This window comes from Chlamydotis macqueenii, chromosome 10 (genome assembly GCF_036417535.1).
Source record: "Chlamydotis macqueenii isolate bChlMac1 chromosome 10, bChlMac1.mat, whole genome shotgun sequence".
NCBI lineage: Eukaryota > Metazoa > Chordata > Aves > Otidiformes > Otididae > Chlamydotis > Chlamydotis macqueenii.
This window is the reverse complement of record NC_141565.1, coordinates 13,084,264-13,106,384: the sequence shown is the minus strand read 5'-3', so window position 1 is coordinate 13,106,384 and position 22,121 is coordinate 13,084,264. Positions and strand designations below refer to the sequence as shown.

General features: G+C 42.8%; 1 protein-coding gene across 5 annotated transcripts in view; it reads right to left on the bottom strand.

The window, feature by feature from the left end:
* The window catches only part of SETD5 (SET domain containing 5), a 68,456-nt gene that overhangs the window by 42,808 nt on the left and 3,527 nt on the right, over window positions 1-22,121 (bottom strand). The gene's annotated exons all lie outside the window — the stretch shown is intronic.

The following is a 22,121-nucleotide window of genomic DNA, read 5'->3' as shown; positions in this document are numbered from 1 at the left end:
TGCGTTCACTGGGCGCACGGCACAGGCGAGCGCGACCGGCAGGGTGGCTGTCCTCACACCACTGACGGCTGCCTCTCGGCAAGCGAGGCCCGTCCTGGATTCTGCACCGATTACTCAGTCTGGCGAGCCCTGACGCAGCGGGCCCCGACATTCTGAAATCCCAGCTGACACCTCCCCGCAGCAGAGCCACGTCAGATGTCTGGGCACTCGCACATAGGCCGCTCCGATGGGAAACACGGCGGGGCCATTGGCTCGGCGCGGGGAGCCAGGGTGAGTCACGGCGGCATCATGGGGCGCAGCCCTCGGCCGAGCTGGGGCTGGTGGGGAACACGCACCCAGGCTCCACCTTCCCTGCTGACCCCAGCGTTTTGCTAAGGCAGCGAGCGAAATCACCGAAAAATGCAAACTTCCAGGGGTCGGATGGCGGCCGGCCGGAGGTAAAACGGGATCAGCGGCTCGTTATGTAAATAACCTCAATAACACAGCCGTCCATAAAGGAGCTATTATTCCACGCAGCTCTAAAGAAAACCCCCACGATGCAGAGCAAGGCTGCGTTTCAGCACATAGCAAAGGTAGCTCCAAAATCAAAGAAAAACTATGAGGATTCAGCCATCCTCTCTGCACGTTAAACTTTAAGGGCGGCCTTGAATAACTTTTTGCAGTCTTTCCCCCGGCTGCAGCAGCGCAGATGAGCCAGCCTGCCCTTGCAGCCAGCCGTCACATGCTCCCCGGCATCGCAGGGGCTCTGCCAGCAAACCCTCCCGGGCTACAGGGAGGCGGCGAGCCAAGTTTTCCTGCGGGTAACGAATTTCTCACAGGGAGCTAACTGCCGTTGGATACCACAGTCCAGCCATTGTTTAACACATAAAAACCCCAGAAACATGAAAACACACACTCACTATGAGGGCAAATGAAGGAAGAGTAAGAGTCAAATGCCACACACTATATTGCCTTTTCCTGTCTTAAAAGGCAGGTCACTTCTCTTAGCACAAGGAAATATTTTCCTTCTTCAGTATACATCTCTAAGAGAAATCCTTCTGATAGTATGACAGGCATACAGCAAATTACAGAAGTAGCATGTGAAGATTTTTTAAGCAGTCTGTGGCAATTCCCTGTTATGCCCCAAAGCAATGGTCTCACAGGGAGATGGGAGATGAAAAAGCACACAGGCAGGAGTCAGCTCACAAGCAGCTCAAACCCAAGACAGCCCAGGTGCCCTTGAGTGTGTTTTTTGAAAAATAAAAATAAAAGGACCTTTAGGAAGTGTCTCATTTACCCCTCCTCATGTTTGTGACAGAATTGTGATTTCTATGCTGACACCAGATGAAACAAACTGCTGCTAAACTACAGCTAAAAGCTATGGACATCAATCCCTGCTTCAATCAAGAGTCACATAAAACTCTGGCACAAGGTTAAAAGAAACAGGACAAATTTCTCAGTGTCTGAAGCACCCTTCCCTTTTAAGGGACACAGAAAACTTCCCCTCGCCCCACATAATCTTTTAAAATACTTGCTTACATTTTTTTTCTCCTATTATTGATCTCTTGCCTTTGCCACAACCATACCCAGTTGGCAGCAGCCTTGAGATTTCATCAGGACAAATTCCAGCCTCCTGCCTGCTTGTGACTCAGCAGAACCAGAAGATTTCAGGTGCAGCTTCTGGACTCGTGAGTCACAGGCTATCTGGTCAGTCCTGGGGTAACTGGGACAAGTTTTCAGCCAATTCTCAGGAAACACTCTTTCCATCAACACTGTACAAACACCACACTGTTTCAGTGCAACAGTAACTCCCACTTTTGGGAAACATTACTGGAGAAACATGAAAAACCAAACAGAAAGGTTAGACAAGGCAAATTCCAGTTTAGTCGCTTTTGTGTTGACCCAGCAGTACTTGCCCAACTCAACCATCACCCGCGCTCAGATTTTGCTGTTTGTTGCTGCTGTTTTATGTGTACTTTCAACTCTGACAATGTAACATTCAAAATGAATTGCTCAGACCCATCTCAAGTGCTGTCCAAGACCACATCACTTTCGGGCTAGATTACAGTCTGGTCTTCATGAAACTTGGCCTGGTAACACCCAAAACATGAGCCTGCACAGAAAATACTGTGGCTGAGATCACAATGTTCACCCACCGAACTGGCTGATTTTCCGTATATACAATCCACAAGCTCCTTCCTACCTCTTCCCTCCAAAATATACAGCTGTATCAGAGAAAAAAAAAGCTGCATCAAGTTCTCTCCACTGCCACTGGAAGAAGTTTCCCTAAAATTCAAAGTCTTCATGAAAATTTGATGAGCTTCAGACCACAGCACCAGCCTATCTTCCTTGTGGTACAATTCTTGAAATCAAATGGAAATAGGAATTTTGATGGCCTAACAGGTAAATAATACTTAGCTGGTTTTGAAAACGCAGATGTATTTTTTTTCCCCCCCATCTGGCATCTACTCTCCTTCCTCCTTAACCAGTCATACCAGTAATAAAGACACCTGGTCTTCCCCAACATCATCAAACCAGCCCAGATGAGTATCCACCTGCACAGCCACCCCAGCATTGGTATCCTCGATTCTCATTCAGCATAGGTCACACACCAAGGGACGCACCCATCTTCAGACCAAAACCTTCAGTGGCTGCCTTACCTAAAATGTAAATATATGCTTTTCAACTATTTCAGGTAACATCCTGTACCGACAGAAAGTGCTGTAATAAATCTAATCTGGCCACGCAGAGGTTAGGCAACACCTGCTACAATAATTAATTTAATATTTGAAACTCTGCTTAGGATGCAACAGCTGCAGCACTGCATTGGTCCATGTTACAAATAAAGCAGATGCAGAAAATTTACCGCTAGAAAATCTTTTCATTACTTGTGGCCTTAAAAGTCAGTATTACTAAGCACAGCCAGTTAAACAGCTCACCAGAGCTTCCTCCTTCAAGATGCAGTTGCTCCAGTTTTCACTAGTGTCCTGGTCTCACAGACATCTGAGCACCCTTGGTGTGCAACACCTGGTGACAGATTCTACAAAACACTTGTGAGAACTGTGAAAAATTCACCCCCTGGACAAAAACCATGGGCACAGCCTCACAGACTGTATGTGTTATCTAAACTCGGATGCTCAGACTCCATCCCACGGTCATAGGCTCAAGTGGAAAGCAGTTACCAAGCAGGAGGAGGACAGAGAGATTCAGCCCATTTCTCTGCAGAGTCAGTGCAGGTCTGTGACTCTGTGTCTACAGAAGACTTCAAATATTTTAGCGTTCTGCATCCAGTGTCTCATGCATTGCTGAGAATTATAAGAAGGTAACACTGGCACAAAACACATCACAGACAAACTGAGAAAAGCCGTTTCTGATTATATGCAACTTCAACACGTGTGCCGGGGCAGGGAAGATGGGGAAATCCCCTCTGCCTGCACTAGTGATGGCCACTTCTCACGTATCTCCTGTTTGCAGACAGCAAAGGACAAACAAATGCTTCCTGTACCAGTCCCCACAACTCCCAACAACGCCAGTTATTGAATTTCCAAAACTGGATGCAGACTCAAAGACTTCTGACAACCTAGGCTTGCTGGTATCCAAACAATAACCGTCATTCTCCTCTTCATGCTCAGCAACAGGCCAGCAGGTCACCTATATAGGATGAGCTCCACATACGAGTGAGCTGCGCATCTTTATGCTCCCAAGCCACTACCAGTCACAAAATTCAAAGCATGTTTTTCTCCTGCATCTCACACTGCCATAGGCCAGAGCTGGTGGCAAACTGGAAACAGCAGCTCTGCCATGCAGCCTTCCCTTGGCACCCTCCCCAGCAACCTCATCTGGGACAGAGCCAGCAAATTCTAACCAGTTCATATTCAAGCTCTCATCTGCATCAGCAGCAATAGCACTCTGCAAGTGTAGCAGTATACAAAACGTTAGCAAGCTTACAGAACCTATTCATTTATCTTTTCCCTTGGAAATTTCAGAACAGCCAAAATCTATGGGGCATCTAATGCAAACACGAAGTGCTTCAACGACCATACTGAAAACATCCTGTCTCATCAGCTGGTGCCACCCAAATACAAGTACAGTCCACCTGAGTCCAATCAAGCACGGCCCATTCTCCCCAGCACACTCATAAACCTGACGTCAAGGGCAGTTCTCACAGAGGGGCAAGCACCTTTACTGCTGACAGAATCAGATCAAGGGGTTTTCCACTTAAAAAGGCTAGCTCAGAAATGCATCAGCCTCCCAGAAATTCAGACATACCATTTCATACAGACTCCTACACAGAGGTACGGGCAGAGCAGACCAATCCTTAAGTCATTTAGCTCCAACTTATTCTGAGACATACAGATTCCCAAAAGCACCTGACTTGTGCCTCAGTCTACCGATACATACGCTTAGCTCTGCTCTGAAAACAGGCCAGGTTCACTAAGCAGCAAGGAAACAACTGCGCTAGTTTTAAACAAATGAAATATTGACACAAGTATTTACTATTATCACTAGCACCATACATCATCTGCTAGCTGACAAAGCAAGGCAGCAATCCATCCATCCCACGGGGTCTGGGAAAACTCAGTCCTAGTCTACAACAGAAAGGATCAAAATAACAGGCAACACAAGTATTCATTACTAGCTACGTACACATGCCGTGATAACCAAATTATGGACAAATACAGGGCAATAGCTAAAGATTTATCCATCTTAGAGCTTTCTTAGACTGTCTCCTGCTTTATACATAGGGGACTATATGCAAGAAGAAATGCTTTTATGTGTACATTCAGTTCAGAGTTCATCTTGCTTTCTGGGATCTGGAGAACCATGGTAAAGCACCGATGAGCTGTTAGAACAACAACATTTTAAAATTGTTAAGTGTGTCAAAAAGCAGCAACCTGGCAAGACCTGATCCTGCTCACCGTGCTGCACAAGACCTGGAGCCAAGGATCGGGGAAAGGCAAGACAGCTGCTTTCAGGACACGGGTGATTCCCAACAGCTTTTGGTATCCATGGGCCTACGCATCAGTCAAGTTGTTCCATACAAGATATGAAATGATATTAACGATTCCCATTATTCTTGAAGTACTTTATGGAAGTACTAGAAACTACCTCAAAACATGTCTATGAATACACCTACTTAGCTAAAGTCAGAGCAGTTCAATGAAGGCAACGTAAGCCACGTTTAAAACTGAGATACAAGCCAGTTAAACAGATTTTGATAAAATTTGGTAAAGAGCTGGAAACAAAAAATATTTTTATTAAATTTACTTAAACTAGGTTTACATTATTTTAAGGCAATTTTCATCATGTCCATCCATGGGATGCCATCATTTTATCTGATGGAGAGAACATCCATTTTAGTTAAAGTCCTCTGCAAACTACACCGTAAGGGAGTACAAATGAAGACAGTGAGCAACTGAAAGAAATTAAACCATCAAGCAGAGAAATTACAAAATGCAGTCAAGCATTCTCAGCAACTGATCCAAGACTGCGGAGATTACTCAGGAAAGCAAAAAGAATAACCTCAAAACTTTGCTGCTGCCTCATCAGTCAAGAAGTTATGAAAATCTTCTTTATTTTGCAGACAAAAAAAAAAAAAGAAAAATCCAGTGTTTTTCATTTGGAATCACTACAGATTTCAGGTATTATGACAAGAAATAGAAAAAAAAAAAAAAGAGATAAAGGAAGGGTAGATAAGACTATTCCAGAAATATCTTCTACAGGACAATTCAACCACATTCTTTACAGTCCAACACACTGTGGAGGTGGAGACACCAGAGAGGGCTTATTTGGACTTTCTTAAAACATCTAATTTGCATCATGGAACCTTACTGGAAAGTTTAATTTGTATCGATTTGAAACTGGTTGAAGAGTCATACATAAGGATAATTCCATAAACAAATACGTGCCAAATTAGAAAGAAGAAGCAAATTACAGAGTAGCAGTGATCCACAGCAGACCAAATTATTCTGAGGTATGTTGACATGGAGAAGTAGCAGGCAGATACCAGGAAACTTCGCCATCACCCCACGCTGATGACAAGGGACGTAGCTGCATTTGCGTGGTCTGCGCACACAGCCTGCTGAGCAGGATGGTGACAGAGATGATGTTTTAAAGGAATAACAACCTCAACACAAAGAGGAAAAGACCGTCCCAGCTACGAACTTCCTATCAAAGTCTGCATAACCTTAACGGCCATAAACAGAGGAAATCTTCAAGAAAGTTTCACAAGACAAAATTTTGAAAATCTAGCAACCTATATGAAATTGCTGACATCTTAAAAATGTTAATCATCAAAAGAAAACTTAAAAAACAACGGTCATAGTGGAGAAATTAAGAAAAATCTCACAGACTGAGAAGAGTAATTCTTGGCCCCTTTCTATGCTAAGAACATTGTTTTACATTTCCTCTGCCTCACAGCATAACAAGTTGTTGGCAAAGAGGACAAATTTTTCAAATACTGAAGCATTTAAAATGGTATTTTCAAAAACGAAAGGAAGGCAATCCCCTGAAAACACTTATTTTTTGCAAATACTGTTTTATATTCTTTCCTGAAAGATATACAGCAATAAAAGAGAAAAAAAGAATTATACATGAGACCCCACAGAAATTATGATACAAGAATTACTAAAGTAAATGAAACAGGAAAACATCCCTTTTTTCCTTCAGTTCTACAAACTTTTGATTTGGGATAGTCACAGTGAAAAACTATTCTGCAGTGAAGGCAACACATCCGAATTGCTGTGCTGGTTCTACACTCTGAGATAGCTGCTTTCTCTTCCCATGGAGTGAAGGAGAACAGTCAAATGTCTATGTTACAAAAATAAGAAAATGCAAACAAAGATTCAGAACCAGTACTTTGAGATTAAGGGCTTGACAACTAACCTCCAGAGAATCCAGCTGTGGTAGCTGAAGTTACTGCTGCGACTGACCCCTCTAAGCCTTTGCCAGAACAGCTGGCAGGAAGGAAACGTTGCCATGTCTCATCAAGTGCAGTTGCTGCCAAGAAGACTGGACTGAAAGCAGAAGCAGGTAAAATACATCTTCCCTTTTAAGATACTGCTACAGGGACAATAAATTTCTGCAACGAGGCAGAGCAGACAACTAGGAACAGCAACACTGGAAAGCACCACTGCTCAGTCTGCCACACCTTGTCCATACAAATCCTGCATTTCCAGATTCAATTTAAGAGGCCTCCCTACACCAGAAAATGGCTACAGTTAACGTAAGACTCAAGATTAATTTAAATAATGTAAATGACACTGGTTTAATCCTAGTAGACCAGAGCGTTTCTTTGTTCTCGATTTTGTTGCTTGTTAATGTAATAGTATTCAGATGAATGGCTGTAGCTGTGTAACTATTAAACTTTTCCAAGTAGACAAACCCTAAATTAAAAAGGTTGTGAGACAACCCCCCTTCAAAAACAAAAAACACCTTTAGCCCTTGAAATTGTGTTCTGCATGGATTTCAGAGAAAAGCCCATACCACATGCAAGGTCAGAGGGAAACAGAGCAATAAAGGGCAATAACTAGGATCAAATCCAAACCCAGAGAATTACAGTTCCCATGAGAATCCGGACAGTCCAGAGTCACGGGAAGTCGCTGAATATAGAAGGGGAATCAGCAGAATTTACTGGCACGGAGCAGCGTCCCAAATTTGCAACCAGTGGAAGGCTAACCACAAACAAGTTGCCAGGAGTAGGATTGCAACCTCCAGTCCTAGAATTGGAAAAAAGATTTCTCCGTAATCCCACTAAATACTCTCTGCCTCGCAGGTCTGGCAGTACGTCCTTTATACATCTATTTAAGGCCACCACGTGATGAAGGCTGCCTGCCTGGCCACTCCCAGCCGGGGCAAACAACCCAGCTCCAGAGGAGACTCCAGCAGCAGCTTCCAAGGCAGACGTTGCATCAGCCAGGTGTGCAGGAAGCGGAGGAGATAAAGCAGCTGTTGACGAAGGGGCTCTCGGATGGAGGCAGCTTCAGGAATTCCGTAGAAAGGACGACAGGAAGGAGAGAGACGCTCCGCACACAGAACAAGCTTCATCGGCTTCAGAAAGCCTTTGTGCTGGGGCTCCGGACCTGGCCTTTCTCCCAGAGATGATGCAACACTGAGGAACAAGGTCTGTGCCAGAGAAAACTATTCACAGGCTATGCAGATGGCAACGCGGCCAAAGGATCTCAGATCAAAACACGCCAGAGCCCATCCAGGCCCGGCGACCACCCCCCCCCCAGGATCCTCCACTTCACATTGCCACCTCAGTTCTAGAGCAACTATGACTTCAAATGGAAAGAAGGACCTTACGATAGCGAGAAAGAAGTAAAAGGGGGTTTTAAAGTCCTGCAAAAATCACAGCTAGTCCTCTGATCTGTTAGAGAAAGACACAGGGGAACAGACTGAGCTCAAAGCCTCAAATCTCCCAGACGGGGATCCTCCCGTCACCACGGCTTGCCAGCGCATGCCTGAGCTCCCCAAACACGTATGGCAGCTCTTCGCTCACCGGCTGCCTCTGCCCTGCTCTTCCACACCAGGAAACCACGCAGGGACAGCCCGAGCAGCCATGGCAACATCACACAGTGTGGCAATTACGGAGCTGCAGCTCCCAAGCAAAGGTTCAGCATTGCTTTCCATTATAGGACTTGTTTTCACCCTCCCCCCCCCAAACAAACCGTCACTGAGTGCCCTCCCAGCTCCAGTCTGGCCTCTGTGGTTTGTGACCGATGAGTTTTGTAGCCTTGCACCTGAGCCTGAAATCATGCAAATACATTTTTCTCTGCATTGTCAGGAAGCTACTCCAGGCTTATGTAATGCTTGCATGCCATGTCCCAACAAACACCAGTCTGTCCGACATGCCTCGAGTGGGAAACCCAGCTACGAACACGCCTGCAACCTGCGCCACACACAGCAAGACAGGCAGATACATTTACTGACTGAGCTATGTAATCGCTGAGAAGCATTAAAATCCAGTAGATTTTACACTGTTAGTAAGGATTTCAGCCATCTTCCAGCGCTGTGGCAGGTTTCAAAGCTCAGCCCACTGCACTGTCCCACCACATTCCCTTCTCAGGAAGGTCTTTGCAGGAAATGCTGTCGACTACAAACAGTGCCTAGTGGCACTGTTGGCCATATAAGATAGTTCTGAGACCCCTAGAAAATTCACATATTTCCTGCAGATGTGCTTTTTCTACTTAAGAGAGCAGACAGAGTCAGTAGGACAGCGGCAGAGAGTAATTACGAAGGCCCAAAGGCAGCATATCAGCCAAAAAGACTCATTTCCTCTTCCGGGGCTTCTACCTGCTTGCTGATGCTGAATTATGTTCAAGAGATACTTTTCTGTGGTTCACTTTTCCGGCTTACTTGCATCTCATGTTACGTTGTATTTTAGCACTGGCAAGATACGTGCTGATCTGAAACACAGGTACTACCGACACGGCAGCACGGCATGCCCTAATTCTGCACGTTGGATCATCTGTGCACGGTGCACGTTCACCCAATTGCAATGTTACAGTACTCAGATTTACAGAATAAGCCATCAGCAAACAACATATTGGACCATCAAGCTTTAAGGAACGTAAGTTTTGTTAAGTTATTTTGATAAGTTTTTCATAAAACAAGATAATCAAAGACTTGCTCTTAAAACCACAGAGATGAAGGTGTGACACTTTTTCAGGAAGCTCCCAAATACTTGCTTCATAACTACTGGCAAGAAAGGCAAAGCTCAGTGGTACAGATAGTGCTGAGAGCCATGGTCACTTTTGACTAGCCCATTTTTTTGTTAACAAGATGAAAAGCAGAAAATCCAGTTGAAGGCACTTTCAAAGTAAATGCAGATGACCAGAAATCAGCAGTTGCAAACCTGCAACCAGTCACTGAATAAAGACAAAAGTCACTTAGACCACATTTACTATTTCGTGTAGATAAATTAGTAACTTCTTCCTTTGAGAAGATTTCGTCTGTGAGTGCACAATGCTGTAACCAACCACCTTACTGCATGTGGGTGGCAACATGGGAGTACTGACATCAAACAGTTGGCCAAGAGTGCTCGTTGTAGAGCTCACACGGAAGCGATGCTGAGTAAGTAGTTCTGTAACACATCAATAATGAAATGCTATCTGCTACCACAACCACTGGGTTTTATGAAGGTTGAATTATGAGCAGGGTAATATATCAAGGATGTTTTCATGATTATTGCAAACGCAACTAAGCACAGGTATGAAACGAAGAGGTTGAAATGCGAGAGTTGCTCATGCTGAGGAGGCTGACAATCCTCCTCCAGCATCGCATCTTGATCTGCCTCTCGATGCTGGGGAAAGGGGGACGACGACAGAGCAGAGAGGGAATGCCAGGAAGGGGGAATATTTCTTTACCATTAAGCCTTCACAACTTCTTTTATATGTAGCACTTTGCGCGAGTAGGTTCTGCAGGTTAAGACAGATATGGCTGTCCGGACACGGTGAGTAGCAGGAATTGCTGCACAAGATGTTGAAGCGGGAGGCCTTCACTTTACACTGTGTAGTGCCCCAACACGTTTCTGCAGTTTGCTATCCCTTAAGCCCTACACAAGGAAACTTGCAGTTGCTAGACAGCCTCTTTCCCACCTCAGAAATAGCTCGATTTATGTGACAAACTGATAGGCTCATTCAAAAAGGTACAGTTTTGAGCTGCTGCCTCTTCCTTAGGATACAGGAGTATTTCCTTACTGTACAGCTGCAGAGATGAGTGACAAGGCTCCTCTCTGGCCAGACCTGGAGGAGGAGAGGCAGGAATGCAGCCACGTAGAAGAGGCAACAGCAGTCCAGGTAGTTCCACATTGTCCTCTGTGCAGGCAAGGATGAGAATACACACAGGCAGGGCCGACCAGGAGAGCTCCTCCTGGACAAAGCAGCAGAGCTTGAGAGCTACCAGAAGGGAATTTAAGAGCTTTGCACATCTGCAAAGGCATCTGGAACAAGGTAATCTATGGAAATATAGAAACTCATCAGCCATCGAGGGAGTGGTGCAATGGACAAATGCAAATAAAAAGCAGAAGCACAATCTGGAGCTATTACCAAACTGAGTCACTCAATTCCCCAGGTGAATTTACAAAGTGAGGGAGAAGCAGAATCACTGAAGTAGTCTCATTTGGATGGCATGAAAACCAGGAAACAAGTGGCATTAGAATACTGCTTCTGACAACTATTTAATAGTTTCAAACACGAATAAACTTCCCGACTAAGTCCAGTTAACTTGAGAGGTAGAGAACATCCTACATTAATTTAAGAACAAAACCTACCAGGAGAGCTTGTGCTTACTTTGCCTCTCAGAGGAATTGTAATCACATTGCCATTGTGCAATTTTTTAATACTGTTTCTAAAAAAGGATGAAAAAGATTTACAGACTTCTGCTGCGGTCAACTGGAATTCAGAAATGCTCATCTGAATACAGTGAGTGTACACAGTTGCATCAGGGCTCCTCTGTAGAGGCTTTCAGAAAGCCTTAACAGTTATCTCAAACATCTGAAGCAACGCAGCATGGGAAAGAACTCAGTTCCAAGGATGCAAGCCACAAAGCATTAAATTTCAGAGTTCCCTTCACATCTTATATGTCTTATGCAAGGCAGTATTCTAGCACCAGGTTAACTATTTCTCCTCTAACTTCATCTTAATTTCACGATCTTGGCTTTGGCTGTGAGTGCATGTATCTAAACTTGGGCCAACTGATCGTGGCATGAAACCTTTAAAGATTCTTAAACTCCAGTGTCAGAAGAGGAGTATTATCATTTAAACAAACAAACAAACAATATACTTTCTGCAAAATGAAATGAGCTGGGACTATTTTAAAAGACTAAGACGAATGTTTGCTCCTTTCCCCTTCCCTGTAAACCATTCCAATCTTTAATTATTATCATTGCTAAGAAACTGTACTTCAAAATTTAATTTGTCTAACCTCAGTTGATACTGCTATGCCTTTGTCAGCAAATCTCACAAGTCCTTTTAGAGAAAGATCAAGTCCTCTCTCAATTGTCTTTTCAATAAGCTGAGTAAGTTGAGCTTCTTTAAGCCTCACATCATGAGGCTTATTTTCCAGTCCCTGGATCATTTCTGCAGCTGTCCTTTGAATTCTCTCCAAATACACTGGCATTCTTCTTGAAGCATGGAAACCAAAATTCAATTCCAGTATCAGTCTCAACGTTGCTGTGTTTATAAGATTACTTATTTTTGCTTCACATTCCTTTCCCCCACTACTTTTTTTTCCTCCTCAATATGCTGAAGAATCACAGTAACCCTTTTAAATAAAATACTGCCCCAAGTATCACATAGAGGCAACGAGCTGTAAAGACCTGAAAGTCCCTTGAGCTACTGCTTTACAAAACGCTGTTTCTCAATTTATAGGTGGGTTTGCAGTTTTGCTAACAAATGCATCACCTTGCAATGAGATGGATTCATATATTTTGTTGAAATGTGGCAAAACAATTCAGAGCTCCCTAAACATACTTTATTATCCCACTAGTCTCTCTGGCAGAAGCTTTATCAAATATCTTATGCTTTCCAAATAAAAAGATTATAAAGAAGAGTAAATTAAAAGCTGATTTAATCTCACAACCTCCTATAAAGCTAGATGTGTCCTACCCGAGTTACAATCGCAGATATTTTACATCTCCACTGTTAATGTAATTTCTCCAGCACAACCATTTCTAGTGTCAGAGTACCCTGCCTTCTTCCTCTTAACTCTTGCCCTCTCCACCCAAATCAGGTGTGTCCCCCACACTTCCTGCACCCAGTCCAACACCCACAGAACCACAGAATAACTCAGAGTGGAAGGGACCACCAAAGGTTAACCGACTGAAACCCCCTCCTCCCCCCAAAGCAAGGCCAACATAGATCAGGCTGCTCAGGGCTTTGCTCATTGCTTCTCCAGGGTCACTGAGTGTTCGTGTAACTATGCATTTTAAGGCCAAAAATAACCTTCTGATGATCTGACTTTCCACCTTACAAAGACTGGAAAATCTCACCTAGTCATTTCTACACTTGGCATGGCACCTTACAAACGAGCTAGACTATGTTTGTCAAGCACAGCCTAAAAACCAGCATACGGATTTACCACAGTTCTTTGGGGGGAATTTAAAATCATGCAACAGACTGCAGCCTAGAGGTCCCCAGGCAGCATCAACCCAAGCCATTAAGTCTTCACAGTGAGCACAGTACATGTGTAGTTTTTATGAGGAAAGTGTACATTTTTTTTTATTTAAAAAAAAAACTACAAACACTTTCTTGGAAGCCTTTGAAGAATGCTTCCAACTACCCAAGCGAAGCCGCAGTTCTAGCTACAGCTCCAGAGGAGGCTGTTCTTTCACTGCAAACACAGGTGACTCAAGATGCTAGCTTCTCCACAGTTTCATGAAACATGTACTGATGGCAAATGTATTGATATAATTTTAAACTTTTAATCTTCCATGTTCACAGCAGTAAGATTGATCAGCACCTATCCTTATCAATACGTTCATTTAACAGCACATTCACAGCACCCGTTTCCTTGACTACCTAAGGATGCATACCAACCCTTAACTAGCACAGAATATCTTTCAACTCACACAGGCCCGTTCCTACCAAGTTTACCAGTTCTTACTTCAGTCACTAACAAGAATCTCCCTCACTCCCCGAAAAGCCCCCTAATTATATAAACAAAGGATTAATGTGGACATACATTTATCCATACAAAAGCGTGTCATATTAGTCAAAGTTATCACCCTTTCCTTAAAGAATAGCTGTGTGAAATCAAAGCGACTGAGAGCAGGGCTGGATTTAATGTAACAGTATGAACTACTATGCTGAAATTAGAGATGTCAGCCAAGATCCTGTGATCCTCTCACCTTACATTCCTCCCTAAGCATCAATTTTTGGCCCTGTCAGAGACAAACAAAACCTTCAGTCTGACTCAGGAGAGTCACTCTTGTTCTCACATTACATACTCTGCTCTGCTATCTGGGATCATCAGTGCTGTATTCCCTGCCAACAGCAAGGAACCTCTTTAAACTTGGAAAATTTGTGGAACAGAATAAAAAAAAAAAAATCCCATCACAGGAGTAAATGAGGCTTGACAGCATGATGGATGCTGCAGGTTCACAAGTATGAAGGCACTCCTAAGAAGATGGCTAGTGCCTGTTACAGCTTCACGTAAGCATAAAAGATGCTGGTTTGCCGCATTCAGGAGGGAGATGCTCAACTATTCAGATTGGATGCATTTTATGTAAGACTGAAGATGACTAAGTCACAGCTGGACAGATTATGTTCTAGAAGCAAGCTACATGCTCCTCCCTGTACCTTAAACATCAGTGTTTCCTAATCTGCTTTTCTCCTTTCCCTTTCAAACACAAGATGCTGAATTCTCACAAGAAAAAAATAAATAGTCAGAAAATATTCAGGGCAACATGCTTTAACCGAGAGGAATTTCACATGCACCAGTCATTGTTGGGATAATTTGATTTTGTCATTATGGAAAAACTGAGAACTATCAAGACCTCAGCTGGGTAACAGTCAGATAGCAGAATGATCTCAACACAGGAGGAAAACAGCACAGACAGGAATTATCTTCCTGAATAATGCAGATAGACTTTGTGTGCACTAAGCATCCAAACACTGTTTGCCAAGACACTCTAAAGGCCCCTTCACATAGTTTATCAGTCCTGATGGTACAAATCAGTAGCAACATTGTTCTTAACCCACACTATCTTGCAGCATTGCAATGCTGGTGAAAACACGCACAAGAAATACCCTGGCTCATACTACCAGGCTTCCCCATCAACAACTCATACAGGAGATTTTTTCGTCTGCATCCACTGCACAATGTACTCCACACCACACCTATTAACATCAGTATTAAACTGCCGGTTGCGTTACTGAAAAGAATGAAAGGTATATACAGAAGCACTACAGAATATGGACATGTGGGAAGAGGTGAGGATTGGCGTGGGTGAGATAGCTACCTAAAAAAGTCTGAGAGGCAATTTGCACTGCTAAACCAGGAGTAAAAAAAAAAAAACAAACCAAAAACAACAACAACAAAAAAGTTTTACCTCCATGCTGCCTATAAGATGTCCTATGCAAGCTAATCCTTTTTTTTTATGCCTTAATTTTCCTATCAGTAAAATCAAAATACTACTTCTGAGATGTCACACACAGTCTTTTGAGCCATACACTGGATAGCTAGAGATAAATAAATAAATAGATTTAACCAGAACAGGAGTGGGGACAAACTGCCGTGGCAGAATTCCATCTTGAACTTTCAGGTGGGGAAAAAAAACACCTGAAAATAATTTAAATCATTGTGGCCATTTCACTTGTTTCATTCACAGTCAGTACAGGCTAAGGACCCACACAAGCATCCCAAGTGAGAAGCAGCAGCCTCCAAAAAACCAGGGATGATCCACTTAACCAGAGAGATTTTAACCTGAGCTAAATTAAACCTTCTCACAAAACTCCATAGCAAGTCCCATTGTTCAAGATGAATTTTTACATCTTAAACCCACATACCATTTCAGTAACAACCGCCTTTCTTAACAACTTAGGTAATTTTGTTTTACAAAATGCTGAAAAGTTTCCATCATCTTTAAAAAAATGTGTCAAGGCCATTTATTTCCTCCCTCACAACCTTCTCTTCATGTAAAACTGAAAATACCAGAATTCCTGGCAAATGTTGCCCCAACACAGTGACTCTCATGGGAACAGCCTACTTCACTATCACTCAGAAAAAGGAGTGACGCCTTAAACTCTGACACTGGAAGAGCAACAGAAAGCTACAAACTTTGCTCGCAAGAACAGTCTGCTCCTAAATGACTCCCATCCATCTCTGCTGTGTGACATGGTTTAAAGAGAAGAAGGAATTTCCAGGCACAGGATTTCACTGTTAAGCAGTTTCAAGCTGATGGTCCCAAGCTATGCCCAAGAAAGGCCTAATGACTGCAGGTTTCAATGTATAGTCTTGTTTTTAGAATATGCTAGCGCTTTATTCTTTATTAATTTATTACTTCTATCTGTGTACATAAGACTTAGAAATACAGGAGCAGGAAATAGGAACTGTGACACATTAATTTCACTCTTACATTCTCTGACAATCTGTGGGGAAAGTCTTCTCCCAGCTTGTGACTTTTTCATCTTCTTACAAATGCTGTACATGAACTTTTCCTAAAGGATACTCTGAACCCACAGTGGCTGAAGAGAATCCACCAAATGGTGGACTTGTGCCACCAGATCCAAGCACTTCTGTGCTCAGCTTCTGGAATTTCTCTGACTAACCCACACCATGCTCCAAGTGTTTCAGGAGCTAAGCTGGAAAGGTAACAAGCACCATTCTTCCAGCAGTGCTAATGGTGATTTCCATAGGTGTGTAGAGGATGCCATCAGCTTGGGACTTTGTCATCCAAGTGCCTCCCACCTCAGGCAGAGCACCCAAGAACAGCCTTTCCAAACAGGACGGTCGTGGGCAGCAGTAAGGTATTTCCTTCACACATCTCACAAGCTGTAGTTTTAACCTCAGCAGAGATCTTCCTACTCACAAGACACTTATCTAAAGAGACAGGTTTGGGGTGTAACACCCCAAAATACAAGGTCTATTACTTAGTACAACTTTCCACCTTCTGCCCAGCCACTGTCAGATAAAGGATGCGTCCCAACTGTGGGTTGGGGGCATGGGTGGGAATGGACACAACTGCTCCGGTGACGTACACGGGAACTCTACCTACATATGTCACCCTGCTGCTCACCTAGGTACTCCGCTACCACACCGCAAAGTCAGAACAACTGCTATCAGCCGTGAAGCATAACACAGCAAATACAACCTGCTTAGTTCCTGTATTGCAAGGTGATTGATTAGGGGCTATCTGTGAAGATTTGCATTAAAATACCCTTACAAGAGATGAGATGTCTTGCTTATGAGACATACTGCTCATGCTCAACATAAAGTTTTTGTGCAGTAATATGGATTTGGAAATGTCACGACATGCTAACATGTAAATAACTATTCAAACTCAAATAGCCAAATTCAATAGCCAAATGCTGCCTCAAGTTCTACTAGACCAAACAGCCTCACCAGGTACGAAACTAAAAGCCTCAACTGGCAATGAGCAGAGGAGCAGCACGTATTGGGACTTGCAGTAAACAGACAATTGCTCTGTTTCAAATATATGCTATCATAACCAAGTTTTCCATATTAAAGAAATAGGATTTAAGTTTCTGCTGCATCTGGCCTTGCCTGAATTAAATGTTTGCCTTGTTCCAGTTGCATTCATGTATCTCAACATTTTCAGTAAAGCCAGACGGAATTCATGTTATGTTTTTTTACTACTACATTTTTTACAGTTTGATTAACAATGTATCCTCAGTAATTCATAATTTTCTGCATGCCTGGATATCTCACAAGTCATAATGACAAGCAAGTAAATACAAAATGAAGACTTTCTAATTACCAGGCTAAAAAAAAAAAAAAAAAAATGATAAGGAATATTGCGTGGTACATCTATTTACAGAAATTTGTAATAATTGTACACTAATTAACATTTTGCCATCTTCCAAAATGAGACATCACTTCATCTCTCTGCTGTATTTACTTTCTGCAAAAGTACACCTACAAGAATTCACGATTTTGAAACAGTTAAGCAGCATCTGTCAGTTATAACACCATTCCACCACCACAGACCAAGTCTACATTACAACTCACATCTGACCAGCTTCCCGAGCAAAGGAAAGACTACACTACCAATTTTCAAGTGGGGAACTAAAGGTTCCTGTAAAGAAAGCACTCCATACACAGCAACCAAGGGCACAAACCCGCAGTGTTTCACAGACTGCTCACCACGCAGTGGATGGTAGCTCACTCTCCTTTAAAAGGACTGTGAAGTTACGGAGGACAGCCCGAGCTGGCCACACTGCACACTGCCACGGAAAGGCAGAGACTCTGCTCCCCTTCTCCAGTCCCCACCACATCCTCTGTGCTTCCACCCTTATGCTCTCCCCTATTTATTCTCTGAAAGCTCTGGATTCTTGTCAAATCTCTTGGTGAGCCAATTCAGTTCACTATCTTGGCAAAAAAATAATCCAGCAAAAACCAAAACACAAAATAACCCCAACATAGCTTTCTGCTGGGTTAGCAAGCTGAAGCAGTTCAGAAGAGGGATCCAGCAAGAACCAGAGCTGACAAGCAGAAAAGGCAGAACTCCCCGTTGGGTGGGAGAGGAAGGGGGAGCAAAACTTCCCCCATTCAGCAGCAGAGCTGTTGGATGTACTCAGCTGTCTCGTGTAACTTCACCCGGAGTAACCTCACTCGCAGGGTGCAGTTCTGCCATAGTTTCAAGCTGACTTCAGCTGGCACAGCTTCAGTGCAGCCTCCCCATCCCTTTCTGCACTGGTGCTAACCTGACCCCACAGCTGAGCGGTTCAGGCAGAAGCCAGCAGAAAACTCTTACATCCAAAAATGAAATCACTTGTTTTTGTCATGGTAGCCTTCCTGAGCAGTTCACTACCGGGGCAGGCAGGTGCCAGAACAGAGCCAAAAGTGGGAGGGAGAGCAGGACTGTGGCAGCACCATCTCAGGTCAACCTGAATTCCCACAGAACCGTCTCACCAGTGTGCACCAAAAACCTGCAGGAAGTTGTGCAAAGAATATACACTATGTCACAAACACCCACTCCAGTTTAACACACACATTTCCATATACAAGCAAACCCTGAGGTATATATTAGAAGAACTGCACAACAAAGCGAGTTTGTGGCAAGCTCAGAACCTGACTTTCACCCTACAAGTATTCCTGTTCCCTGTTAACCTCCAGGCCATCTTGAACCCCAACATCCTTGAAATTCATGAAACTGCAAAAGAACTTTGAATCAGAAAGCCAGTCTTCTCTGTAGTCAAGCAGAGCCTACTTCACTTGATCAAGCAGTCATCTTTTCTTCAAAGGTTCACTTTAGCTATATTTATACAGGAAGCTTCCAGATCTTTGCTGTGGCAAAAGTTAATCTACAGCCACATTACTGAAAGCATTCCTGTAGCATGATTATAAGTTATTCCAACCTAATGCCACCAAAACACAGGAAACAATTTGTTTTAGTGTCTTTAGTTAAAGGCCACATGAATGCAAAAGGCTCACATATTCTTCCAAGTATCTATAAATTGATACTGCAACTCAGGTTGAGACATGTTAGCTATTTTAAGGGCTCCACGCTGAACCCCAAGGGCACTTCAGTTTCCTAAATCACTGGTTCTCAAACTTTTCCCAGTGTATTCTTTCCTGCCTACAAGCAAGGATATGTTCTCACCTCCTCACCCTCTCCAATGAAAACATTTGAGAATTGTTCCTCGGGAGCAGCTTCCAGACTGGCATCCTGAAGGGGTACCAGTCTTAGAAAGTGACTGAGAGCATTGCCAGAAAGATGTAATTTGGGCAGAGGCACAGCTGGGAAATAAGGCCAAAATGAGAAGTCTCAGTCTTCCCAGTCCCATCCTCCTACAGCCATCACCTCTGCAGCTCCCATGTTCTGCTCCCAGAAAAAAAGCTGCTCTTTTCCTCCTCCAGTCTGAGCAACGCTATTTTACATGGGCTTCCTTATCCAAATATTTCCATGCAACACAGTCCTCCAAAATCCTCTGGTCTCTTATTTTCATGATTAAAACTCTATGCAAAACCAAGAGTCTGCATTATCTCACACGAGCAAACTAAAACTCCAAGCTGCATCCTGACTTTCTTTTTTTCTTCCTTTACTGAATCATCAGCAGCAGGCATGTTCTGTTAAAAAGTCTGATGGCGGGGTCCCACACGCCTTCACTATCAAGGACTTGCATTTTAAACCGCTCACTTCAAAGTCAAGAGGATTCTTCTCAGTATCAGAACTTCAAGCTTTTTTCTGGACTGCTGGCATGGTCGCTGAAAAAGTTTTGTCCTGTAAATCAACAAGGCTGCAGAAGAAAACCCTGGTACAAGCTCCTAAGGACAACAGGAATAAGCCTGAGTCACTAAATGAGCAGCTACAAAATCCAGACAGTATCTTCTTGTCAATGTGTATGACTGCAATTGTAATCACGTTCTAAATATGAACACATCAAAAGCACCATGACCTTTCTGCTATGAAATTACTTTGAAATATTTTAGGGCTTAAGCATCTTGGTTTTAAAACTAACTCACATTCTGTCTCAAATGTGAGTGTAAGTGAAAGAGTTTGTGAGCTTATAAGTGAAAAAAGCTTAGAACAGGATGAATAAGCAAAAAAAAGTTTGCTGCTTTCAAAATTGCATAGATCTGACTGCTTGGGATACCTCCCCTTTGCTAAACTTAGCCTTTCCGTGACCCTCAGGGAGGAATGCAAGACCTGTCTACGTTATCAAGTTTATAAGGATTAAACTTTAGCATAAACAACAGACCACTTCTAAACTTCACTCTAAAAGCCAAATTCCTGACTATTTCTCAATGCCACTCTTCTATGTTCCTCCCTCTTCGTTCCCCCTTTTTTTCTTCATGTTTGGTGAATGTGGGACTATTAGATTCCTGACCACAAAAGAATTACTTCTCCTGCTCACTAAAAGCTTGCCACTCAAACTGCTGACAAGTCCTCCCACATTTTTCCACCTTGAAGTCTGAGTACATAAGTACACTTTTCTGAATATTTCCCATATTGCTCTTTAGAATAACCGGGGTTTGTGTGTGTTTGGTAGGAGGAAAATAAGACTCACCAAAACAGCTTTTCTTTCTCAAATTTATTATTTAAAATTATAATTAGTTTGTTCTACTGTTTAAGCATGTAAATTAGGTTTAGGGATCAGAAAGTTTCAGATTTACAATTTAAACAACAATATTGACGCTCCTATAGGGCTTGTGGCAACAAAACCTAGCATTAAGGCTATTATTCGCTGCAGATCTCTTCTTTTGGGCTACAGCTTTTCAAGTTCAGACTCATCAGCTGAAGTGAGGGAAAAATCCCTTTAGCTATTTTTGTTAAAGGAAAATAATACTTCACCACTAGCTTGGGCTGGAGGGAAGGAGGATGATGAACAAGAATCTCCTGATTTGTCGCGCAGATCATCTTCTGAGACAAAGAGCATCTTTACTAATTATAGAAGAGAAAAAAAATTAAACTAGGAGCAGTTGAAAAACTGTTTCTCAGCATGCTCAGTGCGCATTAGCTGCGATTTCAGCAGCTTAGCAAGTCCCACCCCTGCGTGAGCTCAGCAGGGAGGCCAGGAGCACTGCACATTCTCCCTGCTCAGCAGGGACAGGGGCCACCGCTCGGTTGATTTGCTGCAGGAATACTGGAAAATTGCCACCAAAATAGCAAATCCTGTGGAGGAAAAAAAAAAAAAAAAAAAAGAAGGAAAAAAAACCCCACCAAACCAAGAAAGCCCCACCAACTTCAATAAAGAATTAAGAAAAAAGTGGGAAAAATCCCTCAGCTCACACAGTTTCAAGATGTTGAACTCTTGCTGCATTACAGTCTGGGGCTTTTTCCATGATCAAAATAAGCAAAAGGTTTAGGCTAAGCCAGATTTACACAAAACTGCCTCTAACAATATAAGTGCAAACTTACTGTGCACTGACTCTTACCACAAGTAAGTCATGGAAGCCAAAGACTGGCTGTAGAATCTGTAACAGCTTTAATATCCACAGCTATTTTTATTTTAATTTGGAAGAGGAAAAAAACCTAAATAGACAAGTAAAATGCAACAAAGTCTTTATTTTAAAATCAAATAGCAGCTTAAGTTTCACAGGGGCAACTGAGACTTAATATCTCACATGCTACACATTTAACGCTTTCAACTCAAGTACCGCTACTACATCTTGTATACATAAAAAAAACCAAACAACTTTGCCTACTGCAACCTTTCTTATATACTGCACATAGCACAAGATTTCACTGGCAAGATTTCAGAGTTACACAAGCAGCATCAGAGTAAGAACACAAATGTGCATCTGTAATACAGTGATATTGCCAGGAGAACAACGATTTTTGAATTTTCACTTTTTATGTTTGTTCTACTATTGCCACAACAGATAGAAACTTTTTTATCTCATCATATCATTAAAAACAAGATTGTAAAAGTCTGATCATTCAAAATGGGAGAAAGAATAGACCAGTCAAACTAATAAATTGCATGGCTGGAACATCACACATTTAGTTCTCCCTT